The sequence below is a fragment of the Peromyscus leucopus genome, chromosome 8b (assembly GCF_004664715.2).
Source record: "Peromyscus leucopus breed LL Stock chromosome 8b, UCI_PerLeu_2.1, whole genome shotgun sequence".
In the NCBI taxonomy this organism is placed as follows: domain Eukaryota; kingdom Metazoa; phylum Chordata; class Mammalia; order Rodentia; family Cricetidae; genus Peromyscus; species Peromyscus leucopus.
Window position 1 is genome coordinate 31,876,641 of NC_051086.1, and position 10,349 is coordinate 31,886,989.

The 10,349-nt window shown below is 43.2% G+C and overlaps 1 non-coding gene across 1 annotated transcript; it reads left to right on the top strand.

Moving 5' to 3' along the window:
- The first annotated feature begins 1,287 nt into the window (after positions 1–1,287).
- Positions 1,288–1,394, top strand: LOC114706408. Its single transcript, XR_003736524.1, has one exon. It is a non-coding gene; the product is annotated as a U6 spliceosomal RNA (small nuclear RNA).
- The last annotated feature ends 8,955 nt before the right edge of the window (positions 1,395–10,349 follow it).

The window sequence follows — 10,349 nt, forward strand, 5'->3', positions numbered from 1 at the left end:
ACTCCTGCATGCACGTGGTAGGCATACATACATTCAAGCATACACATATTCATATAAAACAAAATAACTGATTTCTTAATAAATAAATACGGCAAAGACTGTGAAGATGGTTCAGGGGATAGGAGTGATTGTCGCATAAACATGAGAGGACCTGAGTTATAATCGCCAACACCCACATAAAAAGCTGGACATGGGGCTGGAGAGATGGCTCAGAGGTTAAGAGCACTGGCTGTTCTTCCAGGAGATCTGGGTTCAATCCCCAGCACCCCCATGGCAGCTCACAACTGTCTGTAACACTATCTCCAGTGGATCTGACACTCACACAGACATACCTGCTGACAAAATACAAATGCACCTAAAATTTAAAAAAAAAATTAAAAATTAAAAAAAAAAAAACAAATTTAAAAAAAAAAAAAAAAAACCTTAGTTTGGAACCTGGGGCCTATGCAGGGACACTTTGCTCAGCCTGGGAGGAGGGGACTGGATCTGCCTCAACACAATCTACCAGGTTGAGCTGAATCCCCAGGGGAGTCCTTGCCCTGGAGGAGATGGGAATGGGGAGGTGCTGGGGGGGCGGGAGGAGGGAGGACAGGGGAATCCGTGGCTGATATGTAAAATTAAATTAAATTATAAAATTTTAAAAAAATATACAAAAAAAAAGCTGGACACGGCCTCGCTCATACTTATAACCCTAGTGCTGTGGATGGCAGAGACAGGAAGGGCTTGATGGCTGCCAGTCTAGCTCTGGGTTCAACAAGAGGTCCTGTCCACAGAAAATAAAGTGGAAAGTGATGGAGGAGGACACCTGATGTCTTCCTCCAACCTCCACATGTGCATAGGCCTGCACACATACACACGCGCGCACGCACACACTGGCTTTCACACAAACATGTGCACATGTAAGTTAAAAAAAAAAAGAAAAAGCAGCATTTTATAATCTATTAAATAGGATGAACACCATGGCAACCATGATAATGGTAATTAATTCAGGCAAGAAACATCAATGGATGTTGAAACTCTAACAAGTGATAGGGTGATACGGAAAGAGCCATTCACAGTGTCCCAAAGTATCTCCTCACAGGATATTTATCAATTACAATGAGAATAAAGTGTGACTTTGCCGTGGAGACAGAGGCCAGCCTAAGTGATTAAAGCTAAAAGCACAGCAACCGAATAACCACACTGTGCCACTCCAGCCAAAATGCGGGTTAGAGCTCACTACGAGGAAACAGGGCAAGAGCAGAGAGGGAGAGTCGGCAAAATGCCTAGCTCATGAAAGTCAGGGAAGTGCTCACTTCGGCAGCACATATACTAAAATTGGAACGATACAGAGAAGATTAGCATGGCCCCTGCACAAGGATGACACGCAAATTCATGAAGCGATCCACATTTTGTTGAGAGATGAACAAACTTCCTTCATAAAAAAAAAAAAGATGAAGAAGAAAGAAAGTCAGGGGCAAGCTGAGGACCTGTTCCAGACTGAAAGAAACCAGAGAGACAGGAAATCTGGATCCTATGCATGAACAGGACCCTCAGCAATGGAGGACATCACTGAAACAATTGACGTTAGTGGATCTCTCTGTGAAGGAGATGCCAAGGATCTGTATGGCTGCTGTGCTTTGCATTTGAAATATCCCCCATAGGCTCACACGGATGACTGCTTGGTTTCCAGCTCTTGGACTTGTTTTGGAAGGTCATGGAAACTGTAAGGAAACTTAAGGAAGTGGGTCACTGAAGACAGACTGGGAGATCTTATAGCCCAGCCCCACCCACTGCCTCTGTTTCCTTTTCCACCTCGATGTGAGGAGGTGAAGAGTCCCAGCTTCACATTCCTGTCACCATGCTGACTGTGTCCTCTCAAACTGTGAGCCAAAATAAGCCCGCCCTCCCCCTTCAAGCCCCATCCATGTTAGGTATTTGATCAAAGCAACAGAAAGGCAATGCCACGTGACCCCTAGCACTTGGGGATTTGATGTTGTTTCCAAGACCAAGGAGTACAGCTCCATGCTGTGGTGTTTACCATGTGTAAGACATCTGGCTTTGGTCCTCAGCACTGTTTGTGCTGAAAGCTTCTTTTCTTTAGATGCCATCTCCATTTTTCTTGAAGTAGTTGACCTCTTCTTGATAATGGCATATATGAGAAATACTTCTATTTTTCCAAGAAAAAATAAAAACTATTTTTCTAAGAAAAATCCTAAGTATAATGAAGAATGGCACTTGGCACTAGAAATACTTGTTTGGTAAAAATAAAGTCATTAAATATTTAATAAAGCCAAGGTTGAGAATTCGGGCTTTTATATGCAAAGATGCACAACTTCACTCATAGTTCAGAAAATATAAATTAAAACCAGAACATAGCAGCCTTTTTCTTTTGGGCCACCAACCAGCTCCCAAATCATGACACAGAGACTTATTATAAGTTTTGAGTGCTTGGCTAGCTTAGGCAAGTTTCTGGCTAGCTCTTTTAACTTAACCTGTTTCTCTTAATCTACCTTTTGCCTCAGGGCTTTTTACCTTATCTTACTTTCTTGCTGTCTCTAGGTCTGGCTGGCTGATAGTTGACTGGCTTCTGGCCCTGGGAGTGTCCCTCATTCTCTCCTTCTCCAGTTCCTCCTCTCTTCTCTTGAGCCTAGATTTCTCCTCCTATTTATTCTCTATACCTGACAGTCCCGCCTATCCTTTCTCCTACCTAGTTATTGGCCGTTCAGCTTTTGTTCAGACCAATCAGGTGCCTTAGGCAGACAAGATGAAAACAGATGTAACACATCTTTTCATAATTAAACAAATGCAGCATAAACAAGAGTAATACACCTTTACACAGTTAAAGTAATATTCTGCAGCATAAATAAATGTAACACATCTTTGTCCGGTTAAGATAATACTCCACAACACCCGAATGAGGTGTTGCTCTGCCAAATTATGATGGCTAGAACAGAAACACATGAACAGCAAGTGCTGGGAAACAATGTGGAAGAGGTGGGTACTCTGTGCATTGCTGATGGGAATGCAAATTGATCAACTAGTGTGGAAAACATGTAGAGGCCCAAATTTAAAAAAAAAAAAAAAAAAAAGAGGGGGGGAGGAAAATAGACAAATTACCATATGACGCAAAAAAAAAAATCCATTTCCAAGCAAATATTCAAAAGTAAAGGCAACTATTCAGAGATTTGCAAATCAATGTTCACAACCTCATTCACAACAATCAAAGGGTGGTCAGCCCCCAAGTGCCCATCGGTGATGAAGGGACAAAAAAAAAAAAAAAAAAAAAAAAAGCAGATGGTGAAAACGGAGTGCAAGTTAGCCTTTAAAGAGAAATTCTGGCATGTCCTACAACATAGATGAACCCTGAAGACATTATATTAACTGAAATAAGCCAGTCACAAAAAGTAAAGTAGGATGTGGTAGCACACCGTAACACTAAGGAGGCAGAGGCAGGCAAATTTATGTGAGTGCAAGGCCAGCCTTGTCCACACAGTGAACTCCAGGTTCACCAGGAATATACAGTGAGATCCTATCTATAAACAATCAAACAAACACACGTTAGTCTAATTCCATTAACTTGAGATGCCTGCAACAGTCAAGTTCATAGAGATAAAAGGTCAGCAGACTCCAGGGAGGGAAAGTGGGAGGAGGGGGTTATCATTGAATGGGTAAATGATTCTAAAAATGGTTAGTGTTGGTACTTGGCAAGCATTACAACTGTACTTAATTCCACGGTATGATACACTTTAAATGGCTAGAATGGTAAATTTTATGTCATCTGTATTTTATCGCAAATGAAAAATTCATTTCAACTGTGAGGTCAAATCTGAATTCAATTTCTAGCTCTGCCACCTGTTGAGCTGTTTCGATCCTAGACAGTTTATTTCATTTTTCTGACCCTCAGATTTCTTTTTTAATTTATTAGGTTATGTGTATGAGTGTTTTGTCTGCATGCATGTCTATGCACCACGTGTGTGTCTGGTACCAAGGGAGGATAGATGAGGATATTGGATTCAGACAGTTGTGAGCTGCCATGTGGGTGCTGGAAGTCAAACCCAGGTCCTCTGGAAGAGCAGCCAGTACTCTAACCCACTGAGCAATCTCTTCAGGCCCAGATTTCTTATTAACAAAGCAGGAAGCAGATTAAAGCCTACAAAGCAGAGTGATTATGAGGAGGGAAATGCACACAAAGCGCAATGCCTAGTACCCAGTAGGTGTCTGACCACACTGGCAGGACTATATAAAAGTCCAAAGCACAAAACAGCATGTCCGGCGTGAACTACGGCAAGGTGGGCACCGTTTCATGGGCCAAGAAGAGGTGTATGGACTTCATCCCAAAGCCTGTGGAAGGCCCCTAGAGTCATTTGAGTATGCAGTAGGATAGTACAGAATAAGGCAGAGAAGGGCACAAAAGCTAAGCTTAGGATTCGAGGACATAGAAGATGCCTATACATTTCCCTTAGCCATGGCCTACCTGCCCACTAACAGTGGCAATTAACACAGTGGCTTCAGGGCAAACAAACTCTGAGGGGAGACTATATCTAACTCTCACCAGATCTGGGGGCTCCCTAGAGAGACGTGTCTGACCCATCAGGCCTTAAGCATGAACTCCCAAAAGAGTGCTCTCTCCTTCCCTCCCAACTTAAACACAGGATGGAGTGTAAAGGGACTTCCTTTGCTTCAGTTACTTACCCAAGGCACCCCACCGTGTTCTCCATCTGTCCTCTGCCCTGTGCCAGACTTTCTTTGGACCTTAACATCTGTAACAAGCAGGCCTGACCTGAGTCAAAAAACAATTTTGCTCCGGTTCCAAACTATGCATGCACCTAGACCACAGCCTCATCTCATTTAGGGCAGCATCATGTGATCACGTCTTTCCCATCATCCACTTAATGTCCATTAATTACCTGCTTAATGTCCTGCTCTCCCCTGAGTTCTCTCTCCACCTGGGAAACCTCAGCTTGTCTGTGAACACTCAAGGTAATGAGTAGGCATGTTATGTTCTGTTGTCACAGACAGGCACCTACCTGTCTCCACCTTGATAGCAGCTGGAGAGAGCAGCTCTCTGCCTTGGAGAGTCCTTGTGACAATTCTATGGGATCTTTGGAACTCTCTAGAATAGACTTTGCAGCTGAGCGGCGGGAACTCTCCTGCTCCCTCAGCTATTCCTGATTTACTCCCTCACCCACACATGGATTTCAACAATGTTTTCCAGCTCGGCTGGTTTCTTCTTGCCCACTCCATCCTCTCTGACAGAGTTAGGTTGCACAGACCCTCTCTCCCCAGCACCTAGCTCAAGCTCGTCTCTCTTGAGCTAGGTTACTAACCTTATCTCTAAAGGATTCAACCGGAGTCACGCGTTTTGCCATTTGCCTGTTGGTTTTCTCCATGTTGTGGTGGAGTGATGCATTTTTGCAGCCTCATAAGAAGAAACATAAATCCATTTAAAGGACAACTTTGTCCCATAACAAATACGTATCCTTAAGCATGGATGAGGACTACTTTTATCGCTACACAAGAAAGCATACTGTTTTCATAACAAGCCTTTTCTCTAGCTGCACCACCCTTCAGTCTTCCAAAATTTCCTCGCCCCTTTATTAAGCTTCACAGGTGGCCTCAGATTGATATCATCTGCTTTAAAAACCTGGTGTTTTTTATTAGAATTCAAATGGCTGGAACATTGAGTCATATGGTGTGCCTTACCATTTATTCAAGCTTTCCTTCGGGTCCCTCAGTGATGCTCTACAATTTTACTTATGTATGCCCACATGCTTCATTTATCCCCAAACATGTAGCTTTGTACTGGCTTTTTAAAATTGCTGTCTTGTGTTTCCTGATGAGTGTTGATTTTAAAGGATAAACTCTGAGATTTACAACCCGGGTTTCACAGCAGTTGCCTTACTGAACTCCCCTTCTGAGAAATTGGGAGGGGTCATGTGGGGGGGAGTATACACGCGTGTGTGTGGAAACTGGAAGGCAGCCTTGAGTGTTATTCCTCGCTCACTTCCCACTTTTGTTTGCGACAGGGCCTCTGGCTGGTGCGGAACTTCACCAAACAGGCTAGGCTAGCTGATGCACAAGCTTCCAGGAGTCCTTGTGTCCCTCGGTCCATCTCACCACGGGTGGACTTACAAGCACGCACCACAGAGCCTAGCTTTTCTCTTGAGATCTGGAGGTCCTCCACTTGCACAGCAAGTGTTTACCAACTGAGTCATCTCTTCAGCCCCTTCTAATCATCCTCATTGACTTTCCTGGGTATCTAAGAAACGTGCAAGTAATAATCTACTCATTTTCAATAAAATCTCTTTGTTTTTTTACCACTTTGACTGTGCCCTCAGAAAATACTAAACTAATAGTGGATATTGGGCCTTTGCCTGACCCTGGTGGGAAACACCCAGAGAGTCAGCAACTATGATGATACTCGGGGCAGATAAAGTAAATGGACGGAAGCCATCTCAGAACACCAACCTCAAACAATGTTACTCTGAGACTAAAAGAGATGAAGCACGCCAGGTGTGTGTGGTGGTGGCAGCCTGTCTGCACTTGGGAAGAAAGCAGGAAGACCAGGAGTCCAAGATCCTCTTCAACTGCATGGAGAGTTTGGGGACATTGTGGGCTTCGAAGGACCTTGTCTCAGAAAAATAGATGGAAAGATAGATAGATAGATAGATAGATAGATAGATAGATAGATAGATAGATAGATAGATAGCAAATAAATAAGATGAAGTTAGTCACGTCAGAATTTTGTCTAAGAAGACAATAGTAAGGTTATTGCAGCACCCACAAAATGCCAAACATCTCTTTATTTTGGCCAAGAGTGACTGTTGAGCTGGCAAGATGGCTCGTTGGATAAAGGCTCCTGCTACCAAGCCTGATAACTGGAGTTCACTCACTTCAAACTCATACGGTGTGAGGAAAGCACCACCTCCAGCAAGTTGTCCTCTGTCACACACATACACACACCACAGCAAGTGTGTGCCCATATACTTACACACAAAATAAAGAAATAAATAAACATAATAAAAGTGACTATTTGGGCTGGAGAGATGGCTCAATGGTTAAGAGCACTGGTTGCTCCTCCAAGGGTTCTGAGTTCAGTTCCCAGCAACCACATGGTGGCTCACAACCAACTGTAATGAGATCTGGTGCCCTCTTCTGGCCTGCAGGCACACATGCAGATGGAACACTGTATACATAATAAATAATTTTTTAAAAAAAAAAAAAAGTGACTGTTCATTCTTTAGCAAACAATACCTATTTTCTCAGTCATGCCTCCCCTGGGAACTGACACCAATCGTCTGTAATACATTTTGTTTGCTAAAGAAGCCACAAAGCCAGCTGGATCAGGCCCTCTGAATAGGTGAGACAGTTGATTGGCTTGATCAGTTTGGGAGGCAACTAGGCAGTGGGACCAAGTCCTGTGCTCATTGCATGAGTTGGCTGTTTGAAACCTGGAGCTTATGCAGGGACGTTTGGCTCAGTCTGGGAGGAAGGGACTGGACCTCCTTGGACTGAGTCTACCAGGTTGATCGCAGTCCTCGGGGGAGGACTTGTCCTGGAAGAGGTGGAATGGAGGTAGGCTGGGGTAAGGGAGGGGGTGGGAGGGGGAGAATAGGGAACCCATGGCTGATATGTAGAACTGAATGGTATTGTAAAATAATATATATAAAGTGACTGTTCATTCTTTAGCAAACAATACCTATTTTCTCAGTCATGCCTCCCCTGGGAACTGACACCAATCGTCTGTAATACATTTTGTTTGCTAAAGAAGCCACAAAGGGGGCTTGGATGTCAAGAGCACTGGCTGCTCTTCCAGAGGACCACGGTTCAATTCCCAGCACCCACACGACAGCTCACAACGGTCTGTAACTCCACTTCCAGGAGATCTGACACACTTACACAGACCCACTGTGTAATGTAGGGAAACACCAATGCACATAAAATAAAAATAAATCATTTTTTAAAAGTTTGAAAAAAAAAAAAGAAAAGTCACAAAAATCAATCTAGTTTGGACTCCACTCTCTTATGAAAAGAGCCGCAGAGTCACGTTGCAAAGAGCATGGACCTGGGAGAGAAGTGAGGGAGTCTCTGGGACAAGCGAGGCTTACGTCATCAACGTCAGGACTTCCCACCCTGGGGCCCGCCACGGGCTCTCAGGATTCATGGAGCTGATCTCCCAGGGGTTTAGATATTTTCTCAAATTAACTCCAGAATGCGTTCCTCGTCGTGTGCATTAAACAACACTTTTGGGTTCATGTGACACTCTTTCCTTAAATTCCACTTTCTTCGACAGTAATAGTGTCATCCCCTGCTTTCCAAAGGGAAAGGTTTATGATTGTTCTTAGGCCATAAGTAAAAGAAAAAAAAAAAAAAAGATTCATTCAAGTTTCTAATGGAGAAAATGTTTAAAATATTCCATTTTAGTGCACAAGTATAATTCACCTGCCAATATTTCCTCCCTCATTCAATGTACCTACAATATCATAACGGACATATTCTAAATTACACGTTTAAAAATTCATAGTAGGCTGGTTTAAGAATATAGCCTAGGGCTGAGATGAAGCTTAATTGATAGAGTGCTTGCCTGGCGGGCACGAAGAAGCCCGGGGGTTAATCCCCAGCACCATATAAAGTAAGTGTGGTGGCACACGCCTAGAATCCCGGCACAGTGCGTAGAAGCAGAAGGACCAGAAAGAAGTTCAAGGTCATCCTTGGCTACACAGTGAGTTCAAGGCCAGTCTGGGCTACATGATACTCTGTCTCAACAACAACAACAACAAAAGTATAGGTGCTCATAAAAATATAAACTTGATCCTGGACAATTAAAAGTTCAGAGACTCACCCCTAAAAGCTTTAATGTCACCCTAGTATTATCTTCTCCTGCTTTGGAATCTGTTTGGATGCTTACCTAACTCCAAAAACATTTCCTGTTTTAAAAACACGTATGTAAATGAGCCCCTTTTAATCAGCTAAAATTGGTAGTGCAACCTCTCTGTTAATTAAGAAGAAATGCAGGGAAAATAACTAGTTACACTCCAGCATTTACAGAGAAGCAGATCCGTTTTATTTTACAGCGTCTGCAGGATATGCCACATATCTTTCTCCCTGGACTTAGATCCAGCCCTGTATGGATGATTTAAACCTAGTTATCTCCAAAAGCCATGTGTATAACACCCTGCATCTCACACAGGTCTTGTGAAGGAGTGGTGCAGTCTTGACATTAATACTATAAAAGTGAATCCCTTTGAGTTTATATAACTCTTTTTTTTAATGTGCATTGGTGTCTTGCCTGCATGTACGCCCGTGTGAGGGTGTCAGACAGTTACAGACAGTTGTGAGCTGCCATGTGGGTGCTGGGAATTGAACTCGGGTCCTTTGTAAGAGCAGTCAGTGCTCTTAACCGCTGAACCATCTCTCCAGCCCAATATAACTCCTTATCGATCCATATTTTGTCTTTACCTTTTTACTCTCGTTGCAGCTCTTGTTCTAAAGACTGATTTTAGTTTTTAATTATGGGCAGTGCCCATGGAGGCCAGCAGAGGGCGGCAAATCCCCTTGGAGCTGGAGTTACATGCGGTTGTGAGCCACCAGATGTGATCGCCTAGGAACTAAATATGGGTCCTTTGCAAGAACTCTTAACTACTGAGCCATCGCTCCATCGTCGTACCTCTTTAAGGAAATAACTGCCCAGCCTCCTGCCCTTCCAAGTTTGTAACACACAGCACAGTCATCACTTTCTGTGGCTAATTTTTAGTCCGTCTTTCCTGTCAAGAAGAATGAACTTCACTGAGCAGTAACTGTGCTTATTCTGTATCCTCAGAAGCAGGGGTATAATGGGTGCCCAGAGAATTATGTGAAGCTGAACAAAACAAAAGCTGACTACCTTTTTTAAAAATCACCTTTTATTAGATCAAGGTAAGAATCACAGACAAGCATGGTTGCACATTTATTTAATCACAGCAAGCTGCAGGCAGAGGCAGAGAACTATCAGTGAGTTCCAGGCCAGCCTTGTCTATATAGCCAGTGCCAGGATAACAAGAGTTACATAGTGAGACCCTGTCTCAGAAAAAAAAAAAAAGGGAATAGACAAAGGGTAGTTGACTGAGAGCATAAAGGGGACTTTGGGGTTGCTATGACTACTCCATTTCTTTACCTGGAGGGGGTTGTGTGGGCATTATTCACCAGCCAATCATTACTGAGCTTTCTAATGTGCTTCCTCAATGTGATCCGCTCAACAGCAAGTTTAAGTCTATCATGACCCTGAAAACGAAAGAAAGAAATCCTAAGTATTTGAAGACTGCATTAAAGAATAGCCGATATTAGTTTCTGAACATGTAAAGTTAAACTGAAAATGGGGTCCTTATCCT